This window comes from Tenebrio molitor, chromosome 1, assembly GCF_963966145.1.
Source record: "Tenebrio molitor chromosome 1, icTenMoli1.1, whole genome shotgun sequence".
Taxonomy (NCBI): Eukaryota; Metazoa; Arthropoda; class Insecta; order Coleoptera; family Tenebrionidae; genus Tenebrio; species Tenebrio molitor.
The window spans coordinates 14,964,524-14,987,743 of NC_091046.1; the positions used below are offsets into that span (position 1 = coordinate 14,964,524).

The following is a 23,220-nucleotide window of genomic DNA, read 5'->3' on the forward strand; positions in this document are numbered from 1 at the left end:
GACAGTGTTTACATTAACATTAGACCTCTCTGTTCTCGACAAGTTTTTATAATGTGGAACGTTTACGACCGTTCAAATTACAAATTGTTGAACTTTTTGTCGCTCTGATGTATTGGCCCTAATTCATTCGATGTAGAAATAAATAGAAGAAAACGCAGATATAAAAGTCAATTTCAGCCAAGAGTCAATAACGGTCAGTTTACACGTCTCAATATAAGGACCCACTAGAGTCCAAAGAAGTAATGAATAGTATCGATCGTTGGATGGCAAGGGTCAGGCTGGAAAACTCGAACATCGACTTTAACTAACGAAACGGAAAAACCTTCTGGGGAAAAGTAATTTTATTATCAAGATTTATCGTGGGTTCACGAAAATATCTGAATTTTAATATTGTGTAAGTCGTGCCGGTGCTTTTGCATGTCCCAGTTTGATAACACAAGTGCCTACACAAACAAAATTGATTCATTTCGGTATTTTTTCGACCGTACCAAGCGATGCCAACAGGAATGGTCGTTACACGTCACAAAAACAACTCAGTGATTCTTTCCAACATGCGATATCTGATATGAAATATATTGTCTGCTTGGAAGAGGCCAAGGAGGTATTCACTTTACCGTGAACGCCGGCAATTCTTTTGATTTACGTTATCGTTTGTTTGTTCGGACGCGAATGCTAGAGTGTCGTTCTGACTTATTGTTTTAGGTAATGAGCCTATCTCGTTTTCGAAAAGTACTCCACGAACCTTAAAAAATGTTAATTAAATGATAAATAATGCATCTGGTCATTTATGCTGTTTCATGCTTTTCCCTTATCATGGCATTTAAATTTGTCACTGATGCGAAGAAACAAAAGGGTGAAGATGCATCTCAAATCAAAATAGACCAAAGGGTGAGAGTACATTACGAGAATCGTTTGGTAAGAGGGGAAAGATTTTCATTATTTGAAAAGCGATACAACGCTAGAGAGAACAAGAATGTAGTAAAGACAATCAGCAGTGAAAATTGGTTGACTGCATCCTTGAAATGCAGGGAACGAAGGTCTTCTTCCTGTAATAATTATCCACGGAATAACTTGCATTCCACGCACAAATTGTTGACGACACGAAAATTAACGCAAGAAAGAAAGTTCGAGGTCTAACTGAATCCCGACGCATAGATTGGTAGATCTTCGTGAAAGGCATCTTTAATGGATTTGTCCAACAGTTGTTAGTAGATAATGAGGATAGTGAAGCAATTATGTCATTTCAAATTGTTATCTACTTAATATAAACGAAATCAGTTCTGAAAGAAAGAGAAAGAGAGGCCTGTAATCTAGTGAACTCTTTGTCGGAGGTTTTAAATTGCAAATTTCCATTCCTCCCCAGGGTAACAGAGTTTTAATACTTGGTGTTAATATTTAAGTAATTTCTTTACGGTATAAACACGAACCCTTTGAAGAACTTTGTCGTTTGAATCTGGCAAACTCGATCGAGCACTTAACTTGGAAAATGTTTTATTGAAATTACTTAATGGATCAGACCACTTACACTGTTGATTGTGCTTGAATTAAGTAAATTTAATTTTGGACTCAGGACAAAAACTAGAGGGTAATTCTTATACATGGAACGGAAGCTTGCTGTTTGATTAATATTTGCCAAGAGGGATTACAAAAACCATCGTTTCACTGTAATTTATTTGTCAAATTTCTGAACTTAGTTACTTAAATTCGTGCTTTCGTAATTAATGTAAGTGGAAGAAGCAGTAAGAAAAATCTGAGATACGGTAATAACTTTGAATAAATGTTTGTAAGACGAAAGGCAGTGTTAACTAGTTAGTCCCCTGAACAGGTACAAACTTGAATTAAATTGTTAATACTTTATTGTTACCCTTACATCATACACACATTTTCTAAAAATAAAACGGACCCGCTTTTCGACAGGAAAGCAATTGTTTTGCTGTCGAAACGCGCGTCAGCTTCAGTTCAAAAATATGTGTATTTGGCGTAAGGGTAATAACAAAGTATTATTGTACCGTGCGATCAAAAATTATTTAGATCAAAGAAGGCTTTGGATTTTGAAACGAACGTATTTCCAAATCTAGACCTTCGGATGCTCTGGATGCACGGAAGTATTTTGGTTTGCATATATGTACTGTCGCGAGCAAAACATTCTGGTCGTCAATGTCACTTCAAAATTTGGTTAAATTGTCACAAATTAAAAATAAATCCCTGCCGAACGCAGTAAGGCAGACAAACCAGCCAAAGCACATAAAACCATTTTTGCTCCGAATAACATATACACCGTGATCAAGAATGACTGAGTCTGTTGGCAATGAAACAATTGAAAGTACTGGTGTTTTTTGTCTCGTAATTGGCACTGACGGGAGTTTTTAACTTGAGATGACATTGAAACACACTTTTGGTTGTCAGTTATATTTATGTTATTACAAAAATGAATCGTTCATGGTAAATTTCAAATTTGCCAAATTTCATTATTACCAACAGATTCAGTCATTCTTGATCACACCGTACTATTTTTTCTTCAAACCTTCATAACAAATTATTTAAGACATGTTAAGAAACCAGGTAGGAATTTCAAATGATTTAGCTAGTTTACTTTACAGCCCCTCATCAGCGGAGATAATAATTTCACGGACGCCCTCAGCGGAGATAATAACTTCACGGACGCTCCTCAGCAGAGAATAGTATATTATGTTATGAGGAGCAAAAATGAAGATTTATGTGCTGCGGCTGGTAGATTGGCTGCCGAACGCAGTGAGGCAGACTAACCAGCCAAAGCACATAAAACCATTTTTGCTCCGAATAACATATACATACTATTTTTTCTTCAAACCTTCATTTATGATGTTACGAAGTTTCTGAAATTGGTACCTTTTTTGAAAAAAAAGTCAGTTGGTTATCAGGTGAAAAAGTCTAAGGTATTGACACGAGACCAGATCAATTTATTTTTAGAAAAAGCTAGTGATGAAAATTATTTATTGTGGAAGGTAAATATTAAGTTCTGTTATGATAAGCTGTATAATCTGCCCTTTTTTAGGTCATGTTAATCATGGGAACATCAGGAGCCATGCGAAGAGACGAACTAACCAAAATGTCTATCGATAACATCAAGGATGAACATTCTCTATTAATAGTGGCCGTTCCTGACACAAAAACTGGCATAAAACGAACTTTTACTGTCACCAATCCAGAATTTGTAAGATTATATCGCAAATATGCAGCTCTTGTTCTGTGTACTCATCCAGAGTTAAAAAAATATTATAAATTGTGCAGTGTCGCATTTGAAACCTGAAAAACCGAAACAGCAATATAAAAAATGTTACAGTGACTTTGAGACTGATGTAACAAGAAGAATGTGAAAACCGTGTCTGATAATGGCTTACCTATTTACTGGAATTTATTTATTGTGGCAGGTAAATGTTAAGTTCTGTTATGATAAGTTGTATCATCTGCTCCCTTTTAGGTTATTTTAATCGTGGAAATATCAGATGCCGTGCGAAGAGACAAATAAACCAAAATTTCTGTTGATGCCATTCAGGATTCAGGATATGTTACTAGTTACTAGATATTTCCCTTTTTGACCGGTGAAAAATTAACCTAGTTCACACGTGTCTGTTCTAGATCGATAATGGGGATCTTTTTTACCGACTCGTCATTCATGAGGCGACCACTCCATTTGAAATTGGCGGGAACTTCAAACCAGATGAAAATTCTGTACTTACTAATAGCGGCCGTTCCTGACACAAAAACTGGCATAAATCAAACTTTAACTGTACCCAATCCAGATTTTGTAAGATCACAGCGCAAATATAGAAGTAGATAAGTTGTAATTGTGATAATAAATAAATATTGAAATGACTTTTACTTTTACGGCCGTCGTCAAGGCAACGGCTGCAAAATTCAATTTCGCGGCCTGCTCTAGGCACGCGAAGTGCTCATTTCGCGTACGGTTGCACACAAAAATTATTAGTGTCATACAACATGATGATAGGTTATGATATTTACGACCGTTTTACAGTGGAGCATTTTCCATTGCGTCAAAGTATGATTTTGACGACCAGTTTTTATTTGCTCGCGACAGTAGGTAGGTACTAAGTTTGGAAATTTTCACTGAAACTCGACCAAACAGGCAACAGCACCGTATGTCCATTCTCCGTTATTGAAAACACCATTACGATTCAATGATAATGAATCTTTTATGTTCTGAAGTAAAAACTATTTTTGAGTTAAAATTTGATTCATAGTGACAGTTGTTTGACGTTTATTACCTGAGTGAGCAAAAATACGAAAAATCTGACACTGTCAGAGTCATAGCCGCCCCTTATCTAAGTAATTGTTAATCGCGCGGTATTAACCATCAAGTGGTCCAAGTTTTTATTCAATAAAATAGTAAATATGTTACTGTAAACGTGAGTAAATATGGTCGCTGGAAGCAATTTGGAATATCTGTGGGTTTTCATTATTTAATGTCACTGCTGTGATACCATGATTACCACCATTAAATGTGTGCTTCGTATTAGTTTTCTTTCCTTTGCTGGTCAGTTGTCATCTATCAAATGTCATAGCTTAATACTCGTATCTATATACAGTGCATTTTTTTTAACTGTTGCCATAGGGAATTGCATGGTAAAACTTATACCCCCTGTTAACTTTTGTTCTGATGAAAATATTCAAACCATTTTCGGAACAAAGTTGGAAGATTTTTTAAACTACCGGATAGTTTACAATTCAATATCCTAAACTGTCGAAAAAGTTGTGAAAAAATATTTTAAAGCGCGCCGGAATAATAGTACGTCGAGCGGCCGCCAGAATAGCGTCCCTATCGGCTCAACCTGACCAAATTCCATTCCAGTGCGACATTTACAAAATAGTCGAAGAAAAACATTTCGAACAATTCCTTTGATAATTTCTGTTAATGTGTTGAATTATTTGTGAGTTAACGTTTTTACGTTTTGTTTTTTTTATAAAGAAATTTAATCATAGCCACCAGAATATCTCGCTATTTATTTTTTAAATGAAACTGACAAAAATCAAAAGTGGGGATAGGCAGTTGCTGGTTGAGCCGACAAGGACGCTATTCTGGCGGCCGCTCGACGGACTATTATTCCGGCGTGGTACAAATATTTTTTTCACAACTTTTTCGACAGTTTAGGAAATTGAATTGTAATCTATCCGATAGTTTAAAAAATCTTTCAACTTTGTTCCAAAAATGGTTTGAATATTTTCATCAGAACAAAAGTTAACAGCGGGTATAAGTTTTACCATGCAATTCCCTATGGCAACAGTTAAAAAAAATGCACTGTATATAAAAATGAATCGCCGTTCGTTAGTCTCGCTAAAACTCAAAAACGGCTCGATCGATTTGAATAATTATTTTTTTATTTTGTTCGCTTTACTTCAGGGGTGGGTTAAAAAGAAAAAAAAATCGGAAAAGTTGCCCGGAAAATGGGAAAATTCGGGAAAAACTGAAAGTGCTTTTTTCTGTGGGAACGGCTGGAACGATTTGGCAATTTTTTTTTTAATGTTCGTAATAATCCGTATGAGGTTTTTATGTAAAGAAAAACTGGAAAAGTTGCCCGGAAAATTTGAAAATTCGGGAAAACTGAAAGTGCTTTTTTGTGATGGATATGCATTATTATTTTTTTTTGTTTTGTTCGTTATAGTCGTGAAAAAGTTTTCAGGAAAAAAAAATTACAAAGGAAAGTCGAAAAATTCGGGCAAACTACAAAAATTATAATTTTTGTATGCATTCTCGATCATAACTGACGATAGAAACGACATATTTGATTAATTCTTTTTTTTGTTCGATATGCCCCGGGATGGAAATAACTCAATTGAAAGTTTTTAATAGAAAAAAAAAATCTGGAAGATTTGGAGAAAAATCTGGAAAAACTGAATTAAAATAATTCGGGGAAAACTGAAAGTGCTTTTTTGTATGAACTCAAGACCATAACTCAGGATTCGAACGATGGCTATGCGTAATTCTTTTTTGGTTGTGTTTGTTAGGGTTTTGGATAAGTTTTCGGAAAAAAAAATCGGGACAATTACAAAGAAAGTCGGAAAATTCGGACAAATTTAAAAAATTATAATTTTTGTATGCGCTCTCGATCATAACTGACAATAGGAGCTACATATTTGCTTGATGCTTTTTTTTTTTTGTTTTCAATTGAAAAAAAACCTGGAAGATTTGAAGGAAAATCTGGAAAAACGCAATCTAGTAAATTAAAATAAAATTACATTTGCTTTTACTTTTGTGTTGTTACGCGATCTGTCCGACAAATGTAGTAGTTGTTTTATTTCTATTACAATTTATTTGCCTACATGCACAAATGTCATGTGACAGCTGATTGTGAAATTGGGAATCAAACCAATCGGATTGTTTGCTTGAACATCGATCTTGCAATCGAAATCGAAATGTAAATATTGGGTGATTCAAAATAATTGTGGATAAATCTGGCAACTATGTACAAAAATGTATGTGGCAACTGTGTGGGTGGGAGAGAGTTGACATTTTTTTGACAGTTCATAGTCGCGCAATTTTGAAAGTTGTCAAATCAATGTGTAATGAAATTTTAAAAATCAAATGCACGTTTATGAAATTTCATACAAATGTAAACTCTATCCCATTCACACAGTAGCCACATACATTTTCGTACATAGTTGCAATACTTATTCATAATCATTTTGAATCACCCAAGAAAACTGCTTGAGATTCATTGTGATTTCAAATTTAATGGAAGAAAATAAATAATTAGTTTGGACATGAAATTCTGACTTAATTAAATTGTGACTTAAATTCTGGAACAAAACCTCATGGTTCCAACTCGATCACATTCCAGGCACATCACACATTTCCAGCATTTCAGCAGTGTAGAATACTGCCGATAGAATTCATCTCACATGTAAAATTCCTCATTTTTACTTTGTTTACACATTTCCAATAGCTTTTCACAAATTCACAAAACGATCACAAACAAATTTAGGTATTGAAATTTGGACAAGACAACGTCTGTCGGGTCAGCTAGTTTAGAATAAAATGATAGAAAATGACAATACGTTTTGACAATTGCGTTATATCGAAAATAAACTTCATTTCTGCTGAAATAAAATCGTATAATTGATGGTAATTAAGCGATTAAATGAATTAAATAAAAAGTCTTTTATGTATTAGAGTAACTGATTTTATTAAAAATACATATCATTGTTTCTCTTGTGTTATTTGTCCGTGGAATTTAAGAGGTACAAGCAGCACATGCACTTCCTAATTATTGTAGTGAAGATAAAAACAATTACTTCAGAGTTCTTTGCAGGGATAAAGCATCATGCATCAACTCAAATGCGTTCTTGGTGGTTCTTCCGCTCTTGCTGTGTAATTTTCGCGCAGTCGGACACGCAGCTTGCTGTGCTAATTGAGCGAATCCCTTCACCTTATTATGTTACCCGAGAAGATTTGGTTTCGCCTAAAGACGTTAATTTATAATTTTACCCTAACGAGAAATAAATTTGAAAATGAAGAGAGAGCCCATATTTGCTTACTTCATTAACATCAGACGTTGATGAACGAATGATTCCGTATTTCTACATAAAAAATATGATGTTATACCGAATTTAATTAGCCCACACCAGATATTTAGTCCGTTGCAAAATTAATTTGGGCATTTTCAATACCTTAACATAATTAATTATAATGTAACGTAAAATTGACGTTCCAAATAACCATTTTTCACATCTCATGGGGTTGTTATTGTGTTTATTGGACTGGAGTGCCAAGGCGAAGAAACATCTTCGTTGATATATGTGTAGAGATGACCTATAGATTGTGATATCAGAAGTAATAACGATATCACAACTGTGTTAAAGGATTGAGTCTGGTCCTCGATAAAGATCGAGGGCAGGGTTAGGATGTGTAACCCATATATGTATCATAAATTGCGGCAGGCGAAGTCCAGGCTTATCTCCGCAAACAGTTCCGGAAAGAGCTGCAGGGTTCTGTTTACACTTCCGGTGGCCATCACTGCGATCGGACGGGTCGGTCGGTAATACAACGCTCTATGCATACTAAACACTTGAGCACCCCATAAGCGATAAGAGACCATTCAACGTATGCTGGTCGACGGCCCTAAACATCATGGCCACTTCCATGTTTTCAATTTATTGCATCCATTTTTCAGTGGCTTTTCTCCTTCACACACAACCATTTTGTAGATAAAACCAGTTTCTCACAATAATAAATGTTTAGGTACCTATCTCAAAATTAAGCACCACGTTTTCTCATCTCGCTAGGGCTTCGTATTTTTCTTGATTTCCGCAAATGACGGAAGTAATTTTTCTTCAACTCGATAAGCATTATCTATTTTTGTGTCTTAAAATGTTAGATATTTTCATCGATAAATTAGTTACTTTGCTAACTGATCAACAGTTTTGTGGTGATTTCATTTTTGCGTTAGGTATTTAATAAGTCACATAAGCACAAAGGGACTCGCAGTTCTAGGTTAACATCTTTTAAAACACATCAACGAACCTCTCGCGAACAAGGACAATCTTTCCCAAGAATCCTTAATTCGTGGTTTGTTTGGTTCGCCAGCGAATCGCCGGAGGCTCGCAGCATGTTCGTCGCACCAATTTCTCGGCAAGCATTAAACTATGTAAATGTTACATTACGGGCTTGGCTCGCCTAATTTGTACACACCCTTAGCCTGGCCACCAAAACGTCAGCACCTACACATCGACAACCGCGGCATCATCTGAAAACCATTAATTTCGTGGACAACGGTCGGGAAAGCCTTCATTTTACGTGAATTGAATTATTATAAAAAAAAAAAATTAAAGAAATTCTTTCAGCGTCTAAAGGCTGTATGACACGATGCTAAATTTTGTAGAAAATTTGTTAGAAAATGAGAGAGGACCAATGAACGATCAGGATCTGACAAAGACAAACTATGATCCTGATCGTTCATTGGTCCTGATCGAGGGTCTCTCTCATTTTCTAACAAATTTTCTACAAAATTTAGCATCGTGTCAAACAAGCTTAAGTTCTATGGACGATACTAATTTTATTTATCCTGAAAAGTGATCTTTCAAGATGTCAGCACTAGACATTAATGAACGCCAGATACAGATCAACAAATCCTGTCAAAATTAAACAAGGAAAAAGATTTACTATTTATTTTACATGCAGGAGGTGCATGAGGACTTTTGCCAGGATGCGGCTTATTACTAGACAGAATTATAGCTGTCAGTATCAGAGGAACTTTGTATTTGGAGCCCATCGATTTTAATATATTAATTCTTATTTAACATATTCAAGTAAGGACTTTAAAGAGAAGTAAGTGTTCATTGTTTTTATTGTACCGACAAATTTTGCTCTGCAAATCCGTAATGAATATACGAGGGTAGCGCCAGAATTACCCGGTCTGACCATGAAGGAGGCAAAATAAAGCAAAATTGTTTAAATTATCTTTCGATGTAATCTTCCTTAACTTCAATACCCTTGTTACATCTTTTAATTAACAACTCAATCCTTTTTGAAAAATATTTTTTTGGATTATCCGCAAAATGGGCTACTACTGCTGCTTTTAGCTCATTACAGTGTTTTTCTTTTGGTTTTCCTCTTTGGTCAATTGTATTTCACTATTTCTCAAAACTATTTCATATTTACGTCACTTTGGCATTTAATAGAGATAGGAAATAGTTTTGAGAAGTAGTGAAATACAATTGACAAAAGAGGAAAACCAAAACAGTGTATCATTGTCAAAACGTCGCCCACATAGTTTTTTTTTTAAATATCCAAATAGATAATAGTTGCTAGAGGTCATGTCTGGGCTATAAGGAGGATGGTCGATTTGGTGGAAACCAAAATCTAGGATAGCGACTTGTGTGACACCGACAATATGAACTGGTGCATTGTAATGCAGTACCCGAGCGCCCCTGGTTAGCTTCCTCCGTCTGTTTTCGGGTATGTTGTCTCGCAATTTATGAAGCAATCCTGTATAATATTTGCCATTGACCGTGGTGTTAGTTTCCTTAAAATCTATAAGAAGCATTCCCTCACAATCACAGAAAATTGTGGTCATTACCATTTTTGTTGATTGACAAACTCTGAATTTTCTTGGAGGTATTCGACCCTTACGTCACCATTCCATCGATTCCCTTTTCAACAGAGGATCATAGTAGAAGACCATTGTTTCATCTCTTGTTACAATGGTCTCCACCACAGCCTTTGGGTCTGATCCACAGAGCTTTAAAAGTGTTCGTGCACATTCAACTCGATGTTGCCGCTGAACAGCCGAAAGATGTTTGGGAACTCATCTTGCGCTGATTTTATGCATTCCTAAATGGTCATGCATGATCCGGCGAAGACTTGTATCAGAAAGCTTAATCATTTCTGATATTTCTTTGACCTAACGACGGTTACTTAATACCATCTCTTCGACAAGGGCAATGTTGTCATCCGTGATCACCTCTACTGGTCGACCACATCGTGCATCATCATCGACGGACTCTTGTTCTATACTAAAGCACTTTGCCCATCCTTTTACTACAAAATAGGAAGGATAACTTCCACCGTACACGTCATCCAACCTTTACTGGACATTTTGGGGAGTAAACCCTTCCTTTACCAAGAATTTTATCACAGCTCGATACTCGATTTGATTCACTTGAGACATTTTACTGAATACGTCGCGTTTTTTTATATGGCTTTCTAAGATAAGTATCTATTAAAGGCCAAGAGTTTGTCCTGCTAGAAAATCTGGATCTATGTCAGGACGGGAATTTTTGGCGCTACTATTGTAAAAGTTAAATATTTTTCGGTTTGAATGTTGTTTCCCGTTTTTGTTACTAATTGTGGAACACGCATGATCATTCTTTTAAGTTTTGTAAATTTCAGCAATCAATATTTAAGATCTCTGTTTTTAATAGAATAAATATTGTTTGCTGGTAATCCCACGCAAGGACTTTGGTTTTTGTAAATAGTATTTAAACAAGCTGCATAATGATGATGCAACCCTATATAAAACTTATTTTATTGATGAAGCTTGGTTTCATAAGACAGGATTATTCACAAAACATGCGAACCTGGAGTGCACAGTTGTACATTCAATCCTCTTTACACTCGAAGAAAGTTGGAGGAGTCTAATAGGTTCAATTTCCTTTGAAATAATAATAACAATATAGAATCATTTTCTGTTTGATGGTGAGCTGCAAGAAGGATATTTTCCGCAAGATGGAGCAACATTTCACATGTAGTCCAAATAGTTCCAGATGGAATAAAGAGAGAATCAGAATATGTCATGAAGAAGCTGGTAGCAACCTTTTATAATAAAATACCATAAATTACTTCCTGTTTCATTCCCTATTCTCACAAGGTTTGGCGAGGTTGACATAATTTGAAACAAATTCAGGGTTTCGGCTAAAATACAGGTATCCCAGAGTTGCGAAAAAGCTCCATAACTTGCTTGTTATTAAAGATATCAACTTTTCGTTTTCTCTAGATGAGAGCTACGCTTCTACTGCATATTCGGAAAATATTGCGGTGTAAATACAGAGTGTCCCAATATTGTAAAAACACTAAAGTTATGTTTTTTTAAATGAAACCTACCCAGTTTGATTTCATTTTTGGATTTTATGTTAAATTATGAATCAAATCTATAGAAGTCGTTTTTACTTATCTGCCATCGTTTTTGATCAGTGGCGCTTTTTTTACCAGAATTTCAAATTCCAGGGATCCATTCGAAAATTCGTACCTTCCAAATGTTTGCATAAAAATTAAAATAATTGACACTGTTTGATTCCTGAATGTTTGCCGCAGCTGCTGAGTGTTTACTCAACAACTTGCTCAGTAGCATATGCCTACTTCGATTTTTTAAATATAACAAATTAAAAATGTCGAAAACTAATTTTTTTCAAACAGCACCCCGTATTTATTATTGCACTGGTCAAAAGCTTTTTTGACAGGCTTTCCAACGGTGTATGGTTTGTATAGTCGAATGTGAAAATCTAGATGCTATGCCAAAATCACTAAAATAACTAAATGTTTAATTGTTAAACATTGTTTTATTAGTTGATTCATCTTTATGGAGTGACCATATTGTGTGATTATCTTTTGTTGGGCTTCTTAGATTTTTGTATTGTCTTTAACGGAAAAGTTGCTCCAAATTTAGTTATTCTAGATTTTCACTGACAATTTAGCATAGAATCCAAAAATGAAATCAAACTGGGTAAGTTCCATTTAAAAAAAACATAACTTTTGTGTTTTTATAATATTAACTGCGTATTCCATGTTGTATTTAATTTAATTAAATAAAATTTAATCTTTTAACCAAAGTTGTTTAAATTTAAAAAATGGTTTTATACAAGGTGTTTCATGGAACTTTCCGAGATCCACGACGAATTTATGCAACTCAATATTCAGTAGTCACAAAATGCTAGATTCCAAAATATACAATTTAATTATCATGAATTATTAATTAATTATCGTTAATGAAAGTTATAGTTATAAATGAAAGAAGGATTACTGGTTGTATTTAAAGTTCGTCAGGGTCGGAAAGTTACGTGAAACTTTCTACTTCTGAATTTTTATTTTGCCGCAACCAACAATACTAATGGCAGTAACTACTAAATCAAATGTGTTATTTCTTTCAAATTAGAAATCGAAGTAAGTTGGATAGATTTGTGAAAATGTCAGATTGGCAGATAACCTGTATTTAATCAAAATTCAGCAAATAAATTAACAAGTTAAGTTATTGTAAAAGGTGTTCGAAGTGTCTACCATCGGCTTGTAAACATCCGCAGCGGCGACAGAATTCTTTCCACACTATCCATAAATGAGGAGCATGTCAGTCTTTTCGTCATTATTGTAAAAACAAATTTTTCGAATTGACAAAGATCTTTTCCTTCAACGTCAAAGAGACAGGACTAAGAGCCATCGTGGATTCAGTTATAATTATTTTTAAAATTTGAAATCAAGATATTGTTGCAATGTGTATAATGGGTTGCGGCAAAAAGAAATTCAGAAATACCCCTCTCGTGAATAACCCTGTATACCTACTAAAGATTTTCAGCCTGTTTTTTTTACTTTTCGCTTTATTCTCCAATCAAATGCTGACAATTTTTTTAGAATACTTAATAATATTTTTCAATTTATCACTATTAGAAAATATGTACCTACATGTTTGTTTAATGCGTCTTGAGCTATTAACCATGATTATATAAAAACAATATAAAATGGGGTCACTGTTATTTCGGGTTTACAAAATTTTCCCACAAAGTTTTCGGTGCCGCTCGCTGGGTTGATGAATTTGACGGGTTATATTCAACTCGTCTAAACAATGTAAATCCAATCTGATTTACGATGATTTAAAAGCTTCTATTGTGATTTGAGAGAAGTACGTCTGAGGCGTCAACTTAGAAAACAGATACGTTTGCTGGATGTTTATTTGGCAAACAAAATACCTTAGTTAAGGCTGAAGGTACCTGTACTAAATATTTAACTGGACTGACTAAATCTGAATTGAAAATATGTCATCAACCCACACAAAAGATGGATCGGAAATCACTTTGCACGATTGATTTCTATGTGCCTATGTGCAGGCATTTTTGAGGAGTGTTTGTTTTGAGAGTTGTTTAATAAACAGAAACAGGTATATTATTTTGTATGTCTGTTGAACAAAACAAACGCACGCAACATTTATCACAACACTTTCAGTGTTTCCATTACTTCTAAAAATATTTTTATACAAAACTACCCTTTTGGTAACCTTATTATTTTCAGCCTGTTGTTTTAAAATTACGACGTCATGAAAACATAACAAGTTAAAACAAGGAAAAGTTTTGTTACGCTGTAACATCACTTGAAATTTGTTTCGCAAAAAAATTTCATCTCTTTGTAAAGATTATAAATAATGTTGTCACTACTGTAAAATTTAATTTGCTTTGATACTTCAGTTTTTACGGTGTTTTACAAGTATTAAGCTTGAATATTCTTTTTACCTTTCATATAAAATTCCTTAAATAAAAATAAAATCAAGAGGCAATTTGTTCCAAATTGCCACAACATATGTGTGGAAGTTGCAAAGAAATCTTCAAATAACGATGCGCTAATCATATTTTCCTTTTAATAATGTTAAACCCCTTCGCTTTTGCTTCGTATATTAAGCTATAAAGGGGCCATAAAACAAATAAGAGTTCTTAAAGCCAAATGTTGCGAAACGCCACTGACTGCCTTTGTTGTCTTCGTATATTTCACTTCCCGGACAAAATCTTCATCTAGTTGTGTCGGCTGTTCCACATTCTTTTGCCCTACGTATGTATGTTTGATATATTCCTAATACTTTTTGTAGTGAAATTAATTGTAAAAGTATGGCCGTGTTGTCCCATCTGCTCTATTTTTAAATGAGCTAGATGTCATCCCTTAAAGTGTAAGATTACGTTATTTAGATTCGTAAATCTGAACAGCAGGTGCATCCATTGTGGGAGATTGATTTGAGGATGTTTATGCTTTTAAAAAGTTAGGAGGTAGTTATATAGCCTATTTTTCAAAATGGTTCCTGAATCATTTTTAACGCTTCATAATTATCATAATAACGAATACAATGTTACACTTAAAATGCACGTATCATTATCTATTAAACATAATTATGAAAATTACTTACAGTTCTCGTGTATTTATTATTTCTTCATGGGAAGAGAGTTGACGCGTCCTTCTCAAACAAGTCGACATGTCTAACACCTGAAACAAAAATAAATTAATTAATATAATGTAAATTTGCAAAATATTTTTTTTTGCTATAGTATTTTTCTTTTTTTTTTTTGGTTTGTTACACTTAAATTTAAAAATAAACTGCAACTTGTAAAGTACCATCGACTTAAAATTTCACTTTGAAAAGTAAATATGGGTTGCAAAATCTTCCATCTGGGAGCAATGATCAATGTTTACTGAAACTTTTGCTTTGAAATGTTTGCGTTTGTCACATGTTTTATTTATTTTCGTTTCCCCTTTTTCACTTGAGCCTATTTTGATGTTTTATTCTTCGAGGGCGGAATACATAAGCACTGTTTCCAAATCTCTACACTTTCTGACAAATGCAGTCGATGTATTTATTACTTTTTTTCATATATGCGACCCATAAAACGTCAAGTGAATACATTATAGTAAGATACAATCTACAAAATAGACTTCCGTTAATAAAATTGTTTGAACAAATTTTACGCAATATATTGCATTATGCAAGCGAACTGCTAGGCTCATCCATAGAATTCACATTAAATTCGATTTTTTTTTTATGTCCGGTTGTTTTTCACATAATTCGGATTTTTATTGCCGGAAGAAAAATAGTTACTGCGCTTCGCGGAGTTCGATTAGGCCGATTTCTGAACATCATTAAGAATTTGTATTACGGCATTATAAGGGAGATAAAATTTTATCTTCACTTTCTTGGCTCTATGATATTGATTGTAATTGCAATGTGTGAGATGTTATACGGCGTATTGCTTGGTAGACCTCGAGTCTGCTGTCGCCTTGGGGACTATCTTTATTGGCTTTTGGTGTCGGTTTGTTCTGTTCATTTCTTCCGATTTCTCGTCAAATGACATGACGTGAAGCTGCGATTGATTGGCTTCTTTGATAAGAAAGGCGGAAAAGGGCTGGCGCCACATTAAATGGATATCATGTCCTCTGATATATCTTTATGATGCAAGTTTAATGAATGTTTTCTTCATGTTAGCCCTCATTTTATGGAAAACTGTTATTGATAATTGATTAGTTACAACGGAGCAAATCAACACAAAAGTTAATGTTTCGAAACGATGACGATCAATGGTACTATAAAAATATAAAGTAAGGTTTCAGTCCGTGTAGAAAAATATGGAAAGGCCAGAGTAAACATTTATAATTATTGGTATCTTGTATGTATGTTTGTTTCGGTCCTCTTTGTACAGCCATATCTTAATTTCGAAGTGAATGACATTGATAACAATTCCACACTTGTACACTGTTCGACTCTTCGTTGTCCGAAAAAAATGTTGATAAATCATCCAAATGTATGATGTATTACGTTATATTGTTTCCGATTACGGTCTTGGGCGAGAACAATATTCCATAATTTCAAATAAATTTACTTTTGTAATCACATAATTCGTTTTTAATGTCTTACTTAGCTGGTGACCTTTGGCGCCCATTCATTACTTTTGATTCTCAATTGGCAATAAATTTTTCTAATTAGACCATTGAGTTTAAAATAAGTAATATTTTATCATATAATATTTTTATTGAAGTAGACCTCATAATATATCAGACTAATAGTTGTTTGTTATTGACACTGTTATTCACAATAAGTAATTGTGATTTCAATTTAATTGCCAACTAATTCTAACTTACTTATACTTACATGGGCGGAATCGATTTTGATATATGTATTCTTAAATTGCTGTAGTTCTATTTTTTCTTGTCCTTCAATTAGGAGGTAAGTATTCCACATAAGTTGTTTTCTTTGAAAAAATATGTGCAAAATGATTTTTTACGGGGTATTTCAGGAGTGATAAAGGCCCGGCGGAATTGAAAGTGCAACCCACAATACATTTCCAATAAACCTGGATATTTTAATTTCAATATCCAGCTTTTTGGGGAATGTATTGTGGGTTGCATTTTCAATTCCGTTGGGCTCATTATTACTCGTGAAATACTCGGTACATCTTTAATTAACAAAATCAAAGATAAGTAAAAATTGTAAATTTTATCGACTGTTTTTACTTTTGTGCATGTGATGTTAGATTCTCCCTGAAATCTAGTTTTTTTCTTTCATTCAGGATAACAAAAATGAACCGATTGGAATTTTCTTTTTGCAAAATGTGTGTTCCACTAACAACTTCAACGCTGTTTATTTTGGACCCAGTCTGGTCAAGACTGCGTCGTCACATCTTCTGTTTATGTTTATGTCTCTTATGCTGTAGCGTGTAGCTGTTAAAACCACGTGGCTATCACCACATTTTGCCACTATGCTCAAATTTGACCTTCAATTTGTAGGTAAATCAATTTTTTTATTTCATGCTCAATTTTTTTTAACAAAATTCAAACTTCAAACCTAACTATTTAACATTACGAAATGATTTATTTAACTGAACAACAGACATTTATGACAAGAAGCTGTGTAATCAACGGTGAAGGCTCGTTACAATGGTTTGTGCCGAGGTTTGTGCCTCCATATTAGCCTGGACATGCATTCTTAAAAATTTTCAAAGCACTTCTGGTCAAATCTCTCTTTAAACACCCAATGTTATTTAATGCCTATAACAATATGTATATCAGGTAAGTTTCGTGTAAAGGCTTCTGGCAAATTCCGTTAAAATTTTTCTTGTTTAAAATTACCTAGAAAAATAATACAGTGTGTCACGTTAACTAATACAATTTAAAATTTGCTGTGAAAATGTTCTCTAGGGAAATAATCCTTTTAACAGAACATTTATCTAAATTTGATCTTAAGTTTTTCCATTCTGTCTAAATCAGCAATCGCTGCTTTGTTTTGACCTAATTTGCAGCTGGTAACTGACAGGAGGAGGACCAAAATTATTCATATGCAGATCTCACAGTCGCAATTTTATAAAAGGCCTACATCGACACGTGTTTCAGTCTGCAGCTGGTTAGTGCAGTGGGTATTCAGTTTCCAACAAAGGATAGTGTTACAGTTATAATGAGAACAACGTGTGGGCATAATTAAATAATTCGAGTTAGGATATTGATAAATACCCTTTCAGAAAATATATTTTTTAATTAGTCAATTTATTGGCAAATATTTACGCAAGTTATGAAGTGAAAAATTACTAACACCACTACAAATAAATTGAAATAGCGTACTTAAATATTTTAGTTTTAATCAAATACATACTTGGAGTACAAGTGTGCAGTGTAGGACAATACTTTGCCCTGAACTGATGAATGGAAATGAAATTATTGTTCGTTGAAGAAACTTCTCACACACACTTTTCTAAGCAACTTTGTTTGCGGTTTCTATTTTGCAGTTTCAGTTTCTCAACTTCTCGCGTAGCGTTTTTGCCTTGATGTTATCCCTACGTCTTGCGAGCAAAACGGTTTGTTAATGGGTGTTAAAATCAGGATCTTATCTTTATACGATCAAGTACAATACTAAAAGTACGTTTAGCTACGTTAGCAACAACCATATCTATATAACGAGAGAGTTAGGGTAACGAGCAAGGGAATTGGTTAATATCCGGCTAGGGTGTTAAAGCGACAAGGGCTCAGTGCTAACGACCCGGGTGAACCAAGCAGCCACCCTATCCTTAATTATTACTCTTTTGAGGTTGTAAATCATCAGTTTAGGATGTTTTATGATGTGGGTCACTTATACGAGACAGTAAGGTGACCATCTTGCCACTGATGTTTTTAATACAGTAAATGTGTATGTAATAAACAAAATAAAATCAACCAGTCCAAGAAAGCATCTTTGCCAGGAAAAAAATCCACTAATTCAATTTAATTTACAATATCTGGAATAAAATAATAGGTAGTAAAATTTTAGTTTGCTTTAAAATAAAAAAAATTAAAAAGCACTAGCGCTTTCAGAGGAATTACCTTTACTTGATATCCGTAATGATAAAATAAAATACGACCTCGATTTTTTATAATAATACACAATCCTTTATTGTCAAACAGAAGGGCTATTAAAGAATAATAGTTATGTACTTAAAAAGTACAACTAACAGAATATCTTAAGTTATAGATATGCGTGAATGGTGAAAAATAACTACAACTGAATTTCAAGAAATGACATTAATTATGTAATTTATTTTAAAAATATTAAAAACTTACTGACCTGTATTACATCATCAAGAAAGGAAATATTAATGCGACTCAGGTAAGTACTTTTTCGTCTAATCATTGAGATATGTACTTACAATAATAAGTGGACATGGTACATGGATAATAAATAATCCATGTGTTTTAAACTGCTTCCTATGAAAAAGAATTGCTGATATTTTTAAACTTTTAATTAAAAATAAAACATAATTCGATTTGAATGATAACACGCGTAGATGCATTTGTTTACACGTTTACCAAATGTTTAATTCCTGATCTGGAAAAGGAAATGAGAAAGTGTGAGTGTATGGAGTGTTTCCTAAGGATTTAAATCAGCGCTAACGACGTTTGAAAATAATGTCTACCCACATCATTGTAATCCTACACAAAATTGAATAGAAGACAAAATAGTGCAATCTGTGATTAGAATTAGTGTTAACCAGTTTAGCTTCTTGCTTTCCACGGCCACAGAAGCTGGCAGGTGTTATTCTACATGATTGTTAGTGTTGGGGCGTGATTATGCAAATGCAATGTTAGCAATAGGGTGCAACAGTTGCTTACAATAGCTCTGGAGAGTTTAGTCAAGAATCTTGCATATTACACCAATTTTTCATTACTGAATGGCTTATTTTGATTTAACAACTTTTGTAAGAAATTTTTTCTTTCGTCTTGGCAGAAGACCGGTAAGAAAAGTAACAAAAATAATCGACTTACCTACTTGTGAGTAATGATTAAACATACATATTTGAAGTGTTGTAGTACGGTATGCATGTGTAAGAAACTTAATACCGTTTTATAAGCGTTCGGCATCCAGAACAAATCATTTAAGAAACACACAACAGTGTAAATTATTCAGTTGGTATGTCAAAGGAATATGAAAGTGGAACTTGTCATTAGCGTCATTTGAATACATAGTTAACATAATATTTCGAGCTTTTCATTACAACTTAACTGAGAAATCAGATTAGACAGTGGAGTGTTTGTTTGGTGGTAGTACGAGTGGTATGTCTACACTCTACTCAGTATTCAGCAACTTGTCTGTTGCCGATTGCCACAGTCGTTTTGTAAACAAATTGAATGAAGAAGCTGAAGAGTGCTCGGACTCGTGGGTGTCAACAGCCAACAGGCCACCCAAGTCTGTGTGACTAAAACACCGCCACTCGTCTGTTTTTCGTAATTATCACTTTTTATTTTTTACCATTTTATTGTCTTCGTACTAAGCAAGACGGTGATTTAAACGACTGCATGATTAAAAATGCAAATGATTGGTTCAGAAATAGCGTTTTCTTGTTTTCAATGGCATAATGGCCGTTAATGATGAGAAAGCGAGATGATAATATTCATTAAAGTTTAATTCAATTTAAAAAATGTTGTTAAGTAAGTGTCACATGTCTATAAAAACGCAATAAAATAAAAAATAGTGGAATCTCGTCCTTTAAATTTGGGAAACGCAGAGACGTAACTGTTTATTTTATTGCTGCAACATGTAGTAATAACAGTGGTAGTTGTAACACATACAGAAATAACAGTATAGAATACATACATACTACATATCTTTAACTTTTTAATTTGACAATTACGAATAACTAAATAATTACATAATTCAACCACATTTATTATGTGAGAGAAAGACTTAAATGTATTAAAAACTATGACATTATTTTTCTCTAAATACTACGGGATGCAGTCACTTTGTCACAAATTTTATTTCTTTTCTGTATGTTGTGGCTTATAAAACTTTCTATGTAATTGTCGTTGTTGTCAAGTTCAACCTCCAACTTGTCAATGTTTAGTGTTTCATTTTGTGCTCTATTTTTTTTTATGAAAAACAGTTTTTACAAATTGATTTATTCCACTGACCAAAAGACATTTATGGTTTATGAGAGTTATCTCGTAACTCATGCAAGATCGTGAGTGGTTTGTTTGTCACTTAACTAAATGAAACAGATCATGGCTGGACATGCGTTCATATAAAAATTTTCTAAGCAGTCTTGATCAGATTTTTATTTGGATACCTGATAGCATTGTGTACATTTTAATTTTTGTCTTTCAAAACGTAATAAGCATGACACGTTAATAATTCGGTGGTTACATTTTTATTAACGACAAAAAGAAAAACTTATTTAAGTAAGGATTTTAAAACATACTTAAAATAAAGAAGCCGTGTGTTTAGAAACCACAGTTTGGAGGAAGCACTTCAGCTTCCCTTAAAGGGAATTTTAGGGTCCATGCTTATACAAACTTTCCTTGTTATTGTTATCAGAGAAGTCGCTCTCAAGCTTTGACTAAACAGTGGCTAGGCAGTGGAACTTAAGACGTAATGAAGTAAAGTAAAACAATTTATATTTAAATTAAAAATGTTAGAACTTTTTTTTTCTATTTAATTTACAAATATGTTAGTTTTTCGATGTTTAAATGTGAAAGGCTTTAAAACTTAACAGCACAAATACAGTAAACTTGTTAACACCTAGCTGTAATAGGGAAAATGCAAAATTTTGCTAATAAAATAAAACATTAGTATTGTTACCTCTGTACGCTACAATCTGAACTAATAGAAAATGCATCACAATTTCTAATGAAGAAGTAAGCTCATATGAAGAATTTACAATCCGGTATTTAAATGTTAAAGAAAGCAAAAGGAACTGAATCTCCATTGTTTTCCGAATTAAAATATTTATGTTAACGATTTCCCTCGGCACTTGACATCACGTCAGCTACTTACAGCGCACATGTTTTTTATTATCAGGGTGTCCATCCCTCATTAATATTTATTAATTTGATGGGTGTGCTACTAGCGACTAGGTAGGGTTGTTTGTAACGGAGTCATGTATTTTTGAAGGGTAGGGCCACACGAAACTCACGTGTTACTTAACAAGGAATGTACTTCTAAAGAGAGAATCGCTCTGAATATTTATGTAGTAGACGATTTTGTTTAGGGAAGTAAATTATCTAAATTACACCAACATTAATTAGTGAATCGTCAATGATATTCATGTTTTTATCAAAATTTTCACAAAACATGGTCTTTGGTTGAAGGTTGAAGTAATGTTTATAGCATGTTATCTTGACATTCTGACCTACAAGTAATGGAAATTTAGGAACAATAGGGCAAAGCTTTGGGCTCGGATTATGATTACACAATGCCTTTCCGTGCGGATAATCATGAATTATGAGCAGTTCTTTGGACAAAAAGCTTCTCCGCTGGGTGAAGTTACTGCATAGTAATTAAGAGCGATGCAATGTTATTGTTGTAAAACGGTATGTACATATTTCAAATAATTATATAAGATCTCTCAAACGTGATGAAATCAATAAATTTTATTTAGAAACTTTTAGAAATGTTAGAATCTAATAATGTGATATTAAAAAATTATTTTCCCAGTACCACACCCGATACCGCTTGATTTACCATTCGTATGAGCGTTGAAATAATTTATATATATGCATGAAAAATTTAAAATGCACAGGGCGTAATCAACATCAGCATTTTCAAATATTGATGAAATGTGGAATGCTTTGTTGCCTAAAAGGATTTAATTATTGAAGCTTCACGAGTGAAAATATTGTGGATGTTCATATTTTGTCCAGAAGCTCTCTGTGGAAATACCTATATATTTTGTGTTTCATGAAAACCATAAAATATTTGTCATTCGGAGACCTCACCTGTAATGATTATTTATTGTAGTTAAAACACCTGGTATTTTTATGTATATTTTATATAAATAGCACAATAAATTATCATCTTTAAGTCACATTTTGACATTAGAAAACAAGGTAATAAATATTTTTCTTTAGATTTATAATTACTGCGAAACAAATGTGGCACATTCTTTCCTAATAATGTTGTTTTTAGCGTCCTTGACAATGTATTAGATTTTATATATAAATACCAAATAAATCAATGCAAGGAGCTATTTATATTTAATTCCCGTAGTCAGAGAGCCACGTCATTGATAAATTAGACTAACACCGCTAGTATAATTTTTCTTGTGAAAAGTAATTTATAAGTTAGTGCGGACGAAAGTTGTGAACGTAGCAGAATAATTATTTTTATTTTTGCGAATATACCTACGTTACGTCAAAAACTTAATTATACAACCCTCCGCTAATCTGAAGAATTCCAAACACCCGCCTTTCATCAAGACGAGAAAATGAGATTGATGCAAGGATTCTCCTCAAACAAGTCTTCTGGTATTCAGGACCAGCAGAATGGCTGCAAGCGTTCTATTTCAGTGCGCACCAAGTTATCGAAGTAATTTAAAAGCAGTTTCCTATCCAGTGTTTTTTGTACTTTTTTTGTACCATTGTCGGATGGCGATGTTTCAAATTTCAGGAAAATGCCTGCTGTTGAACTTGTACGTTTGAACAGCAGAAAGGAAACACTGTCGTTAATAACTAATAGATTAACAGTGGCA

At 33.7% G+C, this 23,220-nt stretch overlaps 1 protein-coding gene across 2 annotated transcripts in view; it reads right to left on the reverse strand.

Moving 5' to 3' along the window:
• Positions 1 to 23,220, reverse strand: part of LOC138124421 (discoidin domain-containing receptor 2-like) — a 51,880-nt gene that overhangs the window by 22,868 nt on the left and 5,792 nt on the right. For both annotated transcript variants that reach the window (XM_069039463.1, XM_069039467.1), the window contains exon 2: positions 14,649 to 14,725. The gene's annotated coding sequence lies outside the window, so the exon portion shown is untranslated. The remainder of the gene's footprint in view (positions 1 to 14,648; positions 14,726 to 23,220) is intronic.